General features: G+C 55.5%; 1 pseudogene; it reads right to left on the reverse strand.

The window, feature by feature from the left end:
• Positions 1-4,072: 4,072 nt before the first annotated feature.
• Positions 4,073-15,815, reverse strand: LOC123816346 (annotated as a pseudogene).
• Positions 15,816-16,895: the final 1,080 nt, after the last annotated feature.

Below are 16,895 nucleotides of genomic sequence, written 5' to 3' on the forward strand. Positions count from 1 at the left end.
GCGCAGTTAATAAGGCCGGCAGCGGGAGGACGGGAGGAGCCCCGCAGCGGGAGGACGGGGAGGGGCTCGGGGCGCCGCCCGGCCCCAGGTATTTACTTGGGAAGGGAGTCCTGCGGCGGGGACGGGACGGCGTGTGGCCGCGCGTGCGTCTGCGGCGCACAGAGCGGCCTCTGCGCTCGGGGGCTGGACGGAAGAGACGCGACGGAGAACTCCAGGACGCGCCGAGAGGCCTCAGCCCCTCTCCCTCCGACACGGGAACGTTGTCGCTGAGGACCTTGCTCCGGGGGGCGCCGGGCGGATTCCACGGGGCGCGGAGGGGAGGGGTCCTGGCTCTGCATCGCCGTGCGGGGGCCGAGAGCTGCGGGGGCCGTGGGAGCGCTCCTGCGGCTCGGTCTCCTGGGCCCCGAGCGGCCGCCCTGGAAGTCAGTAATGAGGCCTGCGGTTCCTTTTTTGAGGCTAAACCTCGTATTTTTACAGAAAAATTAAAAATACAAAAAAAAATTTTGAGCTCTAGCTGGCGTAGCTCAGTGGATTGAGCGCGGGCTGCGAACCGAAGTGTCCCAGGTTCGATTCCCAGTCAGGGCACATGCCTGGGTTGCAGGCCATGACCCCCAGCAACCACACATTGATGTTTCTCTCTCTCTCTCTTTCTCCCTCCCTTCTCTCTCTAAAAATAAATAAATAAAATCTTTAAAAAATAGAAATTAAAAAAAATTTTTTGAAAAGCAGAAATCACCCATAATGTCAGCACCTAATGGTAACTTACACGCACATTTTGGCGTATTTCCTCCCAGTCTCTATTTTATGCTCATGTACATTAAAAAAAAACAGTAAAATAAACGCAGAGTGGATAAGGTTTTTGCACAATTGAAAACATGGTGAACGGCTGCGTGACATCAAACCGGAGCGTCTTGCAGCTCCCGAGACTGCGGTGCGTGGCAGGCATTCGCTCCTACAAGGCGTGCGCTTTACACATAGTCTCCGTCCACATTTGTGATGACTTTCTGACACGTTTTCTGAGGAATTCCAAGAAACATCGTCACGTGGGCAAAGGGTACGCGCACGGAACGCTCCTTTCTGCAACCCACCGCCCCGTGGGCGGGCGCGGCCTGTCCTAGGCCGACGTCCCCCGCATCACCGGTTGGGTGCGGGGAACCGGCCACTTTGTCTGACTGGGCACCGATAGGATAGCGAGGCGGGTCACGTCTCCCATTAAAAATCAAACATATTCTGGAAGTGAGCTCCGCGGGCCAATTTGTGCCCTCACTGCCCCCTTTGTTCCTTAGACAGATTCTGTTATTAGTTCTTATAAATCTGTATGTGCTTCGTATAAACTAGAGAGGTCAACTGTGTTATATTTCTGACAAAAATCCTGCACCACCACACTTTGTCCTTGGCCTTTCAATTCAGACGATCATTAAGACCCACAAAGGACTGACCCCCTGACCCCAGGAGAACCTCTTCCCCAAAGCAAATCTGATCCTGCCACTTGTTGCCTGAAGGTCCCCGCACGTCTCCTCCGGGACCCAGCACCGAGCCCCGGCCCCTCCGTGTGGTCACCAACACGCTGTCGGGTCTAGCGTTCTCCTGCCCCTTCCTCCCCTCCCTGCTCCCCACAGCCTCCCCGCCCACGGCCGAGTCTGGGTGGGGATGTGCTCGTCTCAGCCCTCAGCACCTGCTCAGGCCTTGGACGGCGGTGCCGGCCCCCTCCTCCAGCCACCTGCCCCCTGACTGTGGGGATGCCCCGGACAGGGCACAGGTCCCGGGTGTAGGGCTCATCCCTGTAGCCCGTGGCGGAGCCACGCTCAGACACAGCCCTGGGGAGGCCCCCCCCCCGCCCCCCCCCCGCCAGGGCTCTGTGCTCCAGGGCTCCATCCTGAGCTCGGTGTCCCCACTCTGTCCTGGGCACCCTGGGGACACTCAGATGTGACCCAATGATACGTTGACACTGTAAGGGTGACATCATCCCCCTAATTTCCAAGCCTCTGTCCAGTTTCTGGGCACTGTGCACCCCAGGCCTGCGTCCGTGCGTCCGTTCGCGGCGGGCAGGGAAGCCAGGGGCCTGGGGGAGGGGCTGGTGGTTCGGGGACAGAGGAGGGACCAGTGGGCGAGAAGCACCTGGAGGGGCCCTGGGGTCCGTGCAGGGGAGACCGCCCTGACCCTAGCCCCGGAAATGCCTTTGGAGAGGAGGGTCCCCGCAGGGGAGCAGAGGGGCGGACAGGGAGCTTGGAGACGCCTGTCAGTGGGGGGGGGCTGAGCCAGGAGAACCCGGGTGGGGGGGCAGGGAGAGGCAGGGAGGGGGGCTGACTTGCTCCGAGTCGTCCCTGCACCTGCCCCAGGGCAGCCTCTCCCTGCCCTGGCGGGGCAGAGCCAGGGCTGTGAGGGCCCGCGGAGGACGGGCTCCGGGAAACCCGAGGACGCAGAGGTCAGGGGCTTCGGCAGCAGGCCATGAACTCAGTCAGCGAGCTCCCCTCTTGTCACAGCTGTGGCTCTTGCTCCCTCACCATCCAAGAGCCCTGCTGGTCCTCTGAGGAGAGAAGGACAATTCAGCACCACTCTCCTCCGTCCTCACCAGCAAGACGCCCTCAGCTTCTCCATTTCTGTGCATCCAGAGTTTCTGAATCCATGGGAGGTTGGGGGCTCAGAGTCCCAGGGAGGTGAAGAGCCACCCACCTGCATACAATTGAAAATGTTTGCACCCTGGCTGGTGTGGCTCAGTGGAGTGAGTGGCGGCCAGCAAACCAAAGGGTTGCCAGTTCCATTCCCAGTCAGGGCACAGGCCTGAGTTGCAGGCCAGGTCCCCAGTAGGGGGTGCTCAAGAGGCAACCACACATTGATGTTTCTCCTCCTCCTTTTCTCCCTCCCTTCCCCTCTCTAAAATTACATAAATAAAATCACAGTTGCCCTGGGTGGCTGCTCAAGGTTTCTGATGGCTGAGTTGTCACTTGTGCAGAACGGAGCTTATCTGTCACCTGGAGAGAGACTCCCCCTCCATCAAAAGCAGGTTTTTCCTCTCTTTACTTCCAGCTGCTATACATCATCTCAAACAGGTGCAAGTTAAATCGTTGCACCAACTGGTTTCACAAACTGCCCCTGGAGAAGAGGCTGCTCTCACTGGGGGAGCTCTGACTCGGGTCAGAGGAAGACCAGGGTTGGAGGTGAGGGCTTCCAGGGAAGTAACAGACAGGACACACAGGGACAGTCCCTGGACATGGGTTGATAATGAGAAGGGACAGACAGTGACAACATAAGAAGAAGGGAATTCTCACACAGTAAATTCCCCTGCAGAAAGTGAAACCAGAATTGTCCGTTTATCTGGACTCTGGGTTTTAGGATGAGTTTCCCTCCGGTTCACTCTCCAGGGCCTGCAATGACAGCAGCAACGGCTTCCGCCTCGGCCGGCAGAGGGTCTGGTTGGGTCCAGGTCCTCTGCACCCACACGATGCTCCCTTCCCAGGTCCGCAGATCCCAACTGGGCCACTGGGTACATTTCTGCTAGAATAATCTTCCCAAAGCACCGGCATAACATTTCCTGCCTGTGCCTGAATGCCTCCTCTGGATCCCCAGATCCCCTCTGACGCCGTCCACGCTGCAGGTAGCGCACCAGCAAGGGCCCCACCAGCAATGACTCCACAGCTGGGACTCTGTCCTCATGTCATTCCCCTCACCTGACTTGTTCCCTCACACCTGTCCCTGTGAGAACAACCCCAGACGTTCCCATCCTGGAGGGTCTCAGCTCTTCTGACAGCAGCAAGGAGGGGCCACCTGGGTCCCGTCACTGCAGGGAACTCAGCTCTGCCAGCAGCCAGAGTCAGCAACGCAGACTCGTCCCTGGGTCCTCCAGAAAGCACCCATTTGGTGACACCTTGATTTCAGTCTGGTGAAACCACACTGGACTTCTCCCTACAGAGTTGTGAGATAATAAACTTATGTTGTATTAGGCCATGAAATTTGTGATTATCACAGCAGCAATACAACACAGATTTTGTGAAAATGTTGCAAGGAGGTAAGCTATGAATCTGTGGTGAGTTAACTGTGGGGGCTTAAATCTAGAAGAAACTCCACGGAAGCATGACGATTATTGACAAATTTATTTAACACACGTGACATGACACCCACATGCCGGGGGAGGGGACACATGGTGAACAGTCACAGTGACGATGATGATGATGAGGGAGAGGGGACTTTCCCCAGGACCCACAGGTGACAGGAACCTCAGTGGGTGGTCAGCGGTGGGCGTCCCTGTCCTGGACGTGGGTCCCACCGTGTGATGAAACTTCCACTGACGTCCGTCTGCCCCTCCCCACCCACCGTCCTGCTCACAGAGGACCTCCAGGTGGGAGGTGGGAGGGTGGGTCTGCTCTGTGCCCACAGGTCACAGGCTGGTTCAGAAAGTGGCCGCTGGTCCCTTCTCAGCCTGTGTGACGGGGTCACTGTGAGTTCATCCCCTGGACCACGGCATCCTGCAGAGCCCGTCAGTGAAGGGTGGGCCATGGCTCTGACAGTTGACCTTGGAGGATCCAAGTGGGGTGTGACCTTCACAGTCACCTGCAGTGACCTTTACCCTTGGTGCCCTGGTGGGGACCCTCAGGGCTGCCCATGACCCTGCCCAACAGGACACTCAGCTGCAAAGGGATAGACCAGAGGGAGGGAGAGGGGCAGGGGATGGACATCGCCCAGCAGCACTAGATTCCGTGTGAATTATATATGTCAGTGAACTTGGCCCTGCCTCAGTTTCCACACTCTCTAAATGAGGCTGCCTCATGGGGTGGTTGTATTAGTGAGTGAGATTCACCTGAAGCAGGTAGCACAGCACTAGTACATGTGAAGTCACCTATACATGTCAGCTCTGGTTGTTCGAAGCTGGATGAGTCACCTTTGGAAAGTTAACTCACTGTCTGCACCCTCGTCTCCTTGTTCCTCGTGTGGAAAAACTGAGTGAGTGTCAGTGAAGTCCGTCACTCAGTGTGGTTTCAGTGAGTGTTTTCTTGCTGAGAGGTTTTGCTGTCCAGGAGGCCCTCATTTCCAGGCGGGGCAGTGAGAAGCAGAGACGTTTCTTCAGCCTGAGGGTCCCCATTCCCACCAGCTGAGCCTGGGGCCACTGGGGTCTCCAGGGAAGGGTCAGGCCCTGGGTCAGGCAGGAGAGATTTCCTCACCGCTTCTTGCGCTGGCAAAATGGTCAAGAGCTTGTGCTGCGTGGTCGAAGTCTCGAAAACAGGCCTCAGAGGCTCACGAAAGTCGATTTTTCGGAAGGTGAAGATGTGAGACCCGTCGAGGGCATTGTAGAATGAGACCTCGCCCATCTTATAGTCCAGGAAAACCCCCACCCTCCCAGGAGGGTAGACAAGGGTCAGTTTGGTTCGGGGGTCCGTGAAAGCCCAGTAGTCATTCCCATGAGACAGCCCCATTATCCAGAATCCATTCTCAGGTTTCATTTCAACCGTTAATTTCCTCTCCACATTCTCCCTGCACACCCCAACACGCCACTGGGCTCTGTCCCCCACCTCTACCTCCCAGAAGTGTCTCCCTGACGTGAAGCTCTCACAGCCCAGCACACAGAGATTCCCCTGAAATCTCTCCGGGTTTTCCGGCAGGTTCTGCCATGTGTCTGCCCGCTCAAGGCTCCTCTTGTCCCCAGAAACCAGGAGGGTGGGGTGCGCCGTGTCTGGATCCAGAAACACATCCTCTGCAGGGGGTCAGAGGGCGTGGGGTCAGCCGTGGTGCCCGGACCTCAGAGCCTCAGCCTTCAAGGCCTGGGTCTGGGCAGGAGGCTGAGCCCAGAGCCTGGGTCCCCATCCTGCCCAGAATGACCCTCAGCCGTGCCAAGGAAACCCCCAGGGGTCTTGTGTTTGATGCAGAAGGGGAAGGTGAGAAGGGTTTAGACTTCTACCTGTTTCCCTTCCCAAATTTTCTGTGCCCACCTGTGCTGTACAGTCACATGGATTAAACGTCAGCCCTGGCTCTGCCCCCTGAGCTGGGTGACATCTTTTTCTGCACAGTCTCTCTTTCCATAGACACCAGCTATGCAATATCTTGACTCTCAATTTCCTATCTGTAAAATGGGGGTAAAAATACTAATGTCTAGGGTGGAATAGGACAAATGGGTGGTATACTGAGCCCCAGGCTGGGCACAGAGGAAGTGCCTGGTGTGACAACAGACACCATGTCCCTCCTCTGCTTGGGGCCAGGCTGAGCTCCATGTGCTCTGGGGTCCACTCCCCACCTGTCCCCAGCCCCTCTGGCCCAGGAGTCAGTCCTCCATGGACAGCACCCCTGGGCCCCTGAGCTCTGGTTACTGTGGGGTTTGGCCAAAGTGGGCAGAAGGTGAAGAAAGGAAGGAGAAAGGGAAGGTGGCACAGCGCTGACCCCCACGTCCCCCAGAGAGATGCTCCACCCCAGCACCTCCCCCAGGAGCCCCCCCTGAGGCCCAGCTGCCTCAGTGTCCTCAGCCAGCACAACAAACCCTCTAGGTGATGGTCATCCGTGTCCCTTAAACACGGCCATGAGCATTTTTGTCACTAACAGCTGGAGTGACAGGAGCACTGAGGTCAACTCCACACTGGGGACCGTGTGGGTTATAAAGGGTCACCTGTCACAGGACCACTAGGGGGTGTGGCTGGTGCTGCCGCATTCTTTGTCCCTGTTCCTGTCAGTCATCAGTGCCCGAGTCACAGTGTGAGAAAGTGCTGTAAGGGGTGTGTTGTCAGGGAACAATCTGTTCAGGTTGTGGGGTCCTCTGTCCTCTCTGACCCTGCACCCCTGGGAGTGAATCAGCCTACAGCACAGTCTGTTGCAGTCTGAAGAGTTGTCTGCATCGGTTTTAGGTCTTAATGACACCTTTTCCTCACCGTGGTCATTACCATCAGACAAACACCCCCTTCAAACAGGCCGTGTGTTTCCTGTGGGTGTTCTGACAACACACAGTCACCACCTCACTCGGTCCGTGTCCCAGCCCTCACAGAGCAGCAGTGACTGTGGAACACGGCAGAACTCGGGGACACACAGGGGCAGGAGGGGAGGAGCCTGGTCAGGTCACCCCTCCCTCTCCCTGCAGCCCCTCCCTCCAGCCCCGCCCCTCCTGCCTCTGCCTCCCACAGAGACCTGTGGACCCCAGGACACCTGCTGTCCCTGGTCCCTGGGCTCTGGGCAGCAGGTGGGCACACCTTTGAGACCACGACTTCAGGTCACCCTACAGAACGGGTCCAGTCAACAGTTGGAGAGGAAAGAGGGAGCAGGGGCTCTCGGGGGTTGTCCTGGGGACACGGAGGGACCCACTCACCAGGCTGGAAGAGGGCCGTCTTCCACTCTGGAAGGAAGGAGACACAGACAAGGAAAGGTCATTCTCTCTGTCCCACCCCCCACTGACCTCACTGAGCCCCTTCTCTCTCCTCTCCTCAGTCCCCTCCAGCGTCCACTCCCCTCATCTGCAGCTCTGCGGGCCAGGCTGAACCCTCTCCCAGTGCTGGGCTTCCCCCCATCACGCTGGGGCCATGGGGACATGACCAGGCTGTGCCGGGTGTGGGCGTGGGTGTCAGCAGGGTGAGGGGACACTGGGTCTAGAAGGTCCTCTCTGAGTGACCAGACAGGAGGGGGTGGTGCAGACACAGAGAATGACCCTCTGAGCCGGACGGGACGGCCCTTCCCCCAGCAGGAAAGGCTGCAGGTGCCTCCCCCACAGGAGCCGGGAAACCAGAGAGCCTCAGGCTCACTCACCTGCATAGGCCTGAGACTGGTCACCTGCAATGGAGACAGACAGTCACCTGAACTGTCATTTCTGAGTTGGTTCCTTTCTCTCCCTGGTGCCCCACTGTTACCGTCCTGTGTGCCCCCCCCCCACCCCCCCACCTCCCCCTCTGCCTGCTTCCTCCCCAGCTCCCCCTCCTCTTTCCATCAGCTGCAGCTCAGGACTTCCAGGCGCCCTGCAGGGGCTGTCCCAGGGTCACCGCACAGCTGTCCTGTCCTGTCTGTGCAGCAGTCACCTCACATCCCTGCTTTAGCTTCTGAACTTTCAGTTACCTTTCGTTCACTATGGTTGTAAAATGTTAAGTGGAAAATTCCCCAAATAAACAATTCACAAGTTTCAAACTGCACATCAGGAGGAGAAGTGTGATGGGATCTTCTGCCGTCTGCCCCACCCTGCCCCTGTGGAATCTTCCCTTCGTCCAGCAGGTCCAAGCAGCAGACCCCCCTTCGTCCCTGAGGAGTGTCTCGGTGACAGATGGGCGGTCGCAGCATCACAGCGCTGGTGTCAGTCACCCTTATTTTATTTAATAACGGCCCCAAAGTGCAAGAGCAGTGATGCTGCAGTGCTGGTGTGCCAACCTGAAGCCTTCCTTTATGTGAAAAGGACAAACTTTCTCCTTTTATTCAGGATTTGGTATCACCCGTGGCCTGACATCCCTGGCGGACTTAGATCGCGCCCCTCTCAGATTAGGCGTGACCACCCACTCAGGCACCTGGGCATAGACTGACCGTGTACGTGTGTGTGTGTGTGTGTGTGTTGGGGGCGGGGGGTACCTGTCTGCTGGAATCCGTCCACCTCAATCTGTATTATTTCTTGCCGACTTTCAGAATCAATTAGGGAAGTTAATGAGAAAATTTCTGATAACATTTTTTGAGCAGTGATGATAAATCTGTGACAACTGACACTGGCCACTCCTCTTTTTAAGGGACACTTTTCTCTCTCCTTTCGTTCTCCGCGGAATACACAGTTTGTGAACCAACCAGGGAGGGGAGGACTCACACCCTGAACCACTGTCCCCGCCCCCTACTCTCAGAGGTTCCCAGGGTGTCCGCGCGAGCGCCCCCTGGTGGAGAGAGACCGCAGCCCCTTCCCCCCTGAGACAGACCACGGCCTGGTCCCCCCACCAGTGTCCTCATCCTTCCCCTGGGCGGTTAGGGGGGAGGGAAGGGGCAGGGGCTGAAATGTCGGGACAGAGAGGCTGAGATGAGGGTCCGGGTACTCACGCTCTAGGTACTGGATCTTCATCCGCCCTGCAGAGAACAACACGAGTGGGTGACTGGAAAACAGTCCCTAATGGAGGGACCCCAGGACGCGCGGGGACAGGATCGGGACTTACTGAGTTGCTGCAGCAGCTTCTCTAGAAATAAGCAGGAAAAGAGAAAGGGGTGTCATGGGGAGGACCCGAAGGAAGGGGTGGGGGCGGGCTGTGGGGGGAAAGTCGTGCCCCCTGGCAGAGGGGTCTCACCTCTGTTTCTTTGCTCCCACTCCTTCTCCCGATGGATGGCCTTGGTTTTTTTCTGCTGTCTCCACCGGAGGAACCCCGCTGCCGCCAGAATCACCAGCACAGCCAGCAGGGTCCCCGAGAAGGCCAGCTGCCAGCGGTGCGCGCTCCGGAAGAAGGGGCCTGCGAAGGGATAGACCCGGCTCCTGAAAGTGACCTTTCTCTCCCCACAGCGCCCAGACCTGCCACTGCGACGTGAACATGATTGTCCTGAAATAACTGCTCTCACACGAGAGCGGTTCCAACATCAAAAGTTAACAGTCATTAGAGTCTCCTCCCCACTCCTCCATCCCCATTTGTTGGCTTCTCCTGCGTCAGCCTGATCCGGTGATTAGGGTCGTGACCTTCAGAGCTGGGGAACCTGGGTTCAGATTCAGAATCTTCTGCCTGACTAGCTCTGTGACCTTGAACTAAGGACTTAACCATCTGTTCCTGGTGTCCTGATCAGTAAGAGGATTAAATTAATACTTATAAAGTGCCAGGCACATAATGAGTGCCAGTCAAAAGTTTTTTAAATAAAAAACATAAGTATATGTTTGTTTTACTTTGTTCATCCCGCAGACAGCACTCCACACCAGCGGGTCCACAGGTTGTTCCCTCTGCTCCCCTGGGTCTGGGCGACCTCCCCGCCTCAGCACAGGGGGCAGGTCTGTGTCTGCTCTCACGGGGCAGCGCCCCCTGCACACACGGCCCCTCGGGGGCACTTGCACCGTCTCTGACTCTTTGTTGTTATAATTAATGTACAGGAAGTAACCTTTTATATGAGTCATTACACACAAATGCAAGCTGATTTCTCAGATAAATTCCCAAAAGTGGGACATTGGCCCCATAAATAAGCAGTTTGAATGAAGATGGCTTTATTGCCCCCAATAGAAGTTGTGCCAATTAATACCAAAAACATACTAAGTTATAGCAACAAAGCATCTAAAAGTGACTGTCTCCTGAAATCCTGACATAAAATACACATTACCAACCACCTTATTTCTTCATTGCTAATTGCATAGGTGGACAGTGATTCCCTGAGTGAGCCCTTTTCTCTGAACTGATAATCTATTTTCTTTGTTCATTTTCCCTCTGGGTTGTTTTATATTTTAAGGAGATCAGCCCTTTTTCTAAGATTTGTGTTGTACATATTTTCCCCTTTTCTCACGTCTTTGCTGACCTTGACCCTTTGTCCCCAGTCCCCATCCCCTGGCACCGTGTGTGGCCGCAGGAAGAGCTCAGAAGGGGTCTGTGACATAAACAGCTTCATGGGGAAGGAGCAGCAGGTCCCTGCTCTGTCCCTTCTGTTCCCTGCACAGACCCAGGTCAGCAGCAGACAACCACACCTTCCCCTAGGGGGCACCCAGGAGCCCAGGGCAGGGGGCAGGGCACTCACCTGCAATGGAAACACTGGCTGACCTCTCCTGGCCCAGCAGGGGGTTTCTGATGACACAGGAGACCCCTTCCCCAGAGCTGTCTTCCAGGATCACAGAGGCTGAGGCTGCATAAAGGCCCTGGGGGTCTGCAGCCTCTGTGGCCACCTCAGCAGACAAGCTGTGTCCCCTGGCATCTCTCCACTGGATCTGGGGCTGGGGGTACCAGCCGGCAGACGTGCACTCCACACGGATCCCTCCAGCCTCGTAGCCCTTCATTTCAACGTGGGGGGTCAGAGCCCAGCGCTGGGGAGGGACAGTGAGCCTGAATCCTGGGGAGCCCTCTGCACTAGTGGGGGTCTCCACAGCAGGGAGGGGCACACCCACCCTGGAGGAGACAAGCAGGGATTCCCCAGGAGTGAGGGTTGTATAGGGAAGACTTTCTTCAAAGGACCTGTGATCTACAGGGAGGGACAAAGTCTGGTCAGGAGGCCCCGCAGGGACAAAGCCAGGACCCCCCACAGTCCATCCCCTGCCGGGCTCCCCAGGGACCCACCAGGCAGCAGCCCAGGGCGGGGCTGTGTCCTGAGAAGGTGAAGTGCAGCCCTGACACCCGGACACGAGCACTTTCATGGGGCAGCACCTCAGACAAGGTCACTCTGTCCCTGGGACGGGTCAGGACACAGTGAAGACCCCTCAGCAGTCGGTCTGAGCACAGAGGACGCAGGAACAGTGTGCAGACCTCAGCAGTGACCACCCTCCCTGTCCTGGCTGGGAGTGACCCATGACACCCCTGCACCTTCCTGACAGCGTCCAGCCCAGAGCAGAGCCCTGCTTCCACATCCCCCCAAGTCCCCTGACAGCCCAGGGGTCACACCCAGTCCTCCCTGACCCCCCTCTCTGAGACACCCCGGTTTCCTCCCCTGTGCGACCCCCTCCCTGCTCCAGGGATGGACACACCCTGTTCAACTGCACGTGTGTCCCGGGGCCTTTGGTTGGAGGGAGTGGGCACCACAGGTGTTGTCTCTGCAGCCCAGTCCCCTGGACCCACAGCAGCGGGCACCTGGGGGCCCACAGCCACTGTCTGGGACACTCTGAACCCAAACACCTGTGTGCCCCCCACTGCGGGGGGGGGGGTGTCCTCCTCCTTCCTGTCCCCGACCTCCACTTCCCTGCTGAGACCTGGTGGGCGGCGTGAGGGACTCTTTACTGGATGCAGGAGGAGCCCTTCCTGGGGGACGACCTGGGTCTGTCACGGGGCCTCAGAGAAGCAGGGAGGGAGGTGGGGGGGGCAGGTGCTGGTGAGGAGCAGGGAGAGCTCTCAGGTGGGCCTGGAGCCTCTGTCCCTGACCCCACAGGAAACAAGCACAGGTCAAACCTGAGGTTTACCTGCAACCTTCAGCTGCACCTGGGCTTTTGCAAAGAAATCTCCATCTTGGAAATAACACAGGTAGGTTCCACTGTCAGAGGCTCTGATGTCTCGAATCTGGAGAGCAGCCTTCCCCGCAGTGATGTCCTCTCTTAAAATCGAAGTTCTTCCTCGAAACTCTGCTGCCGGCATGTCCTCCTGCCCGTGTGCGTACGTGTGCACTACCTGCCTGGGGCTGGATCGCTCCCACATCAGCTCCATGGTCTCAGCGCTCATCTCCGGGGACAGGTGACAGGGCAGCTCAGCGTCTTCACCCTCAATGGCCAGGATGGGCTCGGGGGGACCAACCACAGCAAACTGAGCTGGTCATCAGAAGGGGGGGCTCCGTCAGAGGGAGCTGGGGCCAGAGGGCCAGGGGGTGCCCCAGCAGGGAGGGCGAGGGGAGAGACACCTGGACAGGAACTCAGTCCTCACACAGGTGCGTCTGGACGGGCCTTGCAGGGGTGGGGGGAGCCCAGGGTTCTGACTGGGCCCCGAAGGGTAAAGACTTCAGGTGCACGAACGCAGAGCAGGTCCTACCTGAGCAGGGGCTGAGCAGCTGGACCACGGCGAGGCAGACAGGGAGGGCAGGCAGACGGGGTACCAGGCGCCTCACCATCGTTCCCTGCTGGGCAGAGAGAGACGCCAGCAGGGGCTGGGTAGCAGTGACGACCTGGGAGAAGGTGGAGAATTCCACATGGAGACGCGGCCTCCCCAGGGCTGACCCCATAGCCTCCTCTGCAAGTGCCTGCTGAGGAGTCCCTTAACCTTGGATAGCAAAATGGAAATCACCCATGAAACATAGAACAGGAATGCAAGTGCCTTATCCCTCACCGCCAGGGAGTCCAGGACTCTCCTGTGCGAAGGTCCTCAGAATCCGTCCACTTGCCCACACTCCCCTGCCACAACCAGGTGCCCAGGTGCATGCAGCAGCACCCTCTGAGGAAGGCAGGCCCCTCTGCTCTGAGTCCCTGATCTCACTGCTGCTCCCTGCAGGCCGTGCTCTGCACAGCAGCCAGCACTTCCTGACCCCTCACCTCCCTGCTGCTCAGCCCCTCCCAGGGGCCTCCATTCCATCCAGAGCAGAAGTCGAAGGCATTTGCACCCTATGATTACCAAATTATCTGCATTTTTAATTACATTTTTTTCAAGTCAGGAATGTATTTTCACTTACTTTTGGATATTTATTGTTTTTTATTTCTGATTATAGAGAACTGTAAATGAAAAAGAAAGAATAAAGTTTAAATATTTCATAATGGCAATCATATACTTTACTTATAGAAATATTAATATTTCTGTATGAAGCTTGGACACATATATATGCCAAATGCCTTAAAAATGTTTCATCCTTTGACCACAAATTAGACTTGCAGGAATTACACCAAAAGGAACAAATACCAGACATTGACACAAAGATTTACATTTAATGTTGTTCATCATAGTAAAATCTACAAAAGCAAAATACAGGTACAGTTAAATGCCCAAATTGGATCCAATTCTGTTATAATTATAAAACCTGTTTACTTAAAACATGACTCCCAAACCCACAACCAACATAATACTCAATCACAAAAAGCTGGAGGCTTTTCCTCTAAGACCAGGAATAGGAAACAGATGCCCACTGAGACCACCTCCATTCAGCACAGTGCTGGGTGTCCTGGCCACAGCACTCAAGCTAGGCCAGGGGACGAGGAGCACACAAAGCAGAAGGGAAGAAGGAAACGTCCATTCGCAGTCGTCATGATACAGTAGGGAGCAGAGCCTGATGGGCCACCGAGAAGCTATGAGAACTACGAAATGAATTCAGGACGTTGCAGGACAACAGATCAGAAACCTGTGGCATTTTTGTGCACTAATAATGAACAATCAGGAGAAACTTTACAAATGCCACTTACAATGTCATCAAAAGCACAAAGCACCTAGGAATAAACTGAACCCAAGAGGTGACGAACCTGTCGCCTGAGAACTGTGAGTCAGTGAAGAAAGAAACAGAAGAGGACACAAACCAGTGGAGGATACATTGTGCTCATGGGCTGGAAGGGCTGATATTATTATAATGTCCTCACTGCCTAAGGCAACGTTCAGGTTAGAGCAATCCTTACTGAAACATCAATGGCCTTCATTCAGTAGCAGAACATGGAATCCTAAAATTTATGTGGAGCCACAAAAGACTCCAAACAGCCAAAGGAATCTTGAGAAGTCCAAATTTGCAGGTATCATACTTCCTGATATCAAAGTGCCACCATAAAAACAGACACATAGTTCAATGGGACAGAGTACAGAGCTCAGAAATGAGCCCTCACTTATGTGGTCAATCAGCCTATGACCATGGAGGCCAGAACGTACAATGGGGTAAAGAGTCTCTTCACAACGATGCTGGGAAAACTGGACAGATGCGTGCAAAAGAAGGTAACTGCATCACTTTCTTGTACCACATACAATAGCAAACACAAAATGAAGCTAAAGATTTAAGGGTAAAACCTGAAACCACAAAAATAGAAGAAAACATCAGACAGTGGGCGCTCTGACATAGCCCTGAGTGACGTCTTTTTGGACACGTCTCCTCAGGCAAAGGCAGCAAATGAAAAAATGAACAAATGGGACCCCGTCAAATGAAAAAGCTTTTGCATGGCACAGCAACCATCGGCAGCAATGAGAAGACCACACACTGAAGGGAAGAATTTGTTTGCCAATGATACAGCCAACAACGGGTTAATGCCCAAAGTTTGTAAAGAACTCAGACAGTTTAACGCCGAAAAACCAAACAACCTGATTTAAGAAATGAGCATTCTACATGAACAGACATTTCTCCAAGTAAAGGTACAAACGGCCAACAGACACATGGGCTGGAGTCCCCTCTCTGGCCAGGCAGTGGTTGTGCACCCCTTCTCCAGCTGACGTGTATGTACGTCAGATTTTTCTGTACTACAAGTAATTCTGCAATAAACATCTTTCTATAAAGCTGTAAGATAAACACCTGATAATGCAACCCAATTTCTTTTAAGATAATTTCTGTAAATAATGACCTGCAACTAAGGACTACCTTCAGATAAACAGCCAGTTTGATTAAGAATTCTAGAAACAAACTTCAAAAGGAACAGACCACGATCAGACACTCAGCTCTGGGAGAGTTGCTGATCTTCTACTAGTTATCAGAACAGGCTGTGTTGCTTGCACTTTGTCCTCAAAAGGAGAACTCTCAGCACCCTCCCCCCATGTCTTTGGTGTTTTTTTCTTTTCATTTCCGTCATTACAAAAACTCCTGCCTGTGTCCAACTGTTCAGATGGTCTTTGTCAGGAGAGACCCCCATCATCTCCAGCTGCTGGCCCTTGAATGGACTTACTTGCCTCCCACAAGTCCCTGCCTCTCAGTTATTGGCTTATGAGCAGCAGGCAGGCGAACCTGGGTTTGATGTCAGCCTCTCTCCTAGAATCTCCTAGAACACGTTTCCAGAGACGAGCAGGAGAGACTATAAGGGTCCTTGCCCCTCTCTGACCACAGGAAGTTCCCAGGGACGGGCAGGCATCCAGCTCTCTGGTTCCCGTTGTCTCCCTCCCACAGGTGTCCCAGTGCAGACCTTACCTGCCCTGCTCCATGCTCCCCCTGTGCCCTCACCTGCAGGCTCACAGCCCCACACTCCTTCTCTGGCTGAGGGACACCCTGCAGGCTCCCCCAGCTCCTCAGCCTCTCTCCTAAGGGACCCTGGGGCCCTGGCTCTCACCAGCTCCCCGCAATTACCCTTCGTTCTCCAGCTGAAGATCCCAGAGCTCAAGCACTGGAACGTTCTCCATTAGAGTTGAGTCTCCGACCCGGAAGGAAGGGCGGGGACAAAGACAGCTTCCTTTCTGCCAGAAACAGGGCAAAGTCCCTGTGTGAAGACATTCCTTTCATTGGCTTGAAGCTGTATGTCTCATCAGTTGCTGGGCAGAAACCAGAAGGAAAAATTGGCCTGAACTGGGACCCCGTGTTGGATGGAGCAGTGCAGACCAGCTCCAGCCCTGACTCCCACCCTCTGGGTCTCTCTGTGTGGTCACCTGCGTGAATCAGTCCTGGGTGTGGGTGTGTGTGAGCAGTGTCTCACTGTACACACCTGCTTCATGTCACTTGTGTCACAGTGTGTTCAGCAGAGGAACCAGGACAGAGCAGCAGAGGGCAGTGTGGGAGCAGAGGAGGGTGCAGGAGTTACAGGGTCACTGTGGTCGTTGGCTAACGTCTTTGACAGCAGAGCCCAGTGCAGGAGTGACAGAGAGAGGGCAGGCCCCTGCCACCTGTCCTGGCCCCTGTGACACTCAGGTCTCAGATCCACTCCCAGGCAGCACCGTGTTCAGGTTCCCACGGGCGGTGCTGTCAGGGGCCGATGGGCAGGTTCCAGGTTTTCCAGAGAAGGTTCATGGGGGGCGTTGCTGAGAAGGTCCATCCACCCTCTGCTCCTCATCTGAGCTGCACCTGGGTTTCAGGTGTGCTCACTTCTCTCTGCTGCAGGGTCTGTGTTCTCTGAGGTTGGACGGGAGAGGATGTGAGTGTGTCTGTCAGGGGACTCGGGGACCAGCAGGGCCTGCCTGTGGCCTGGGGCCTCCAGAGACACTGTGTTTAGGTCTCAAGGCTGTGAGTTGAGCCCCCAGGGCCTGAGTGTGACCGTGGCTGATGGACTGTGATGCATTCCATCGTGTGAATGTGGGTTCTGGGGTGGAGGTGGCTGCTCCCTTGTGCCCCATCTGTTCCCTGCTGCTTCTCAGTGAACAGACCAAATTTTGGAGAGACAGGTACCGCACTGTGCCCATCACCCTTGTTGATGGGAGAGGCTGAGGGACTGAGTTTGAGCTGATGGTTTGCAGGTGGGTGCTGTGTGTTGTGTTTCTCCAGAGACACACGCTCCTCCCACTTCC

This window comes from Phyllostomus hastatus, unplaced genomic scaffold (assembly GCF_019186645.2).
Source record: "Phyllostomus hastatus isolate PE091 unplaced genomic scaffold, TTU_PhHast_1.1 phas_contig_2045, whole genome shotgun sequence".
NCBI lineage: Eukaryota > Metazoa > Chordata > Mammalia > Chiroptera > Phyllostomidae > Phyllostomus > Phyllostomus hastatus.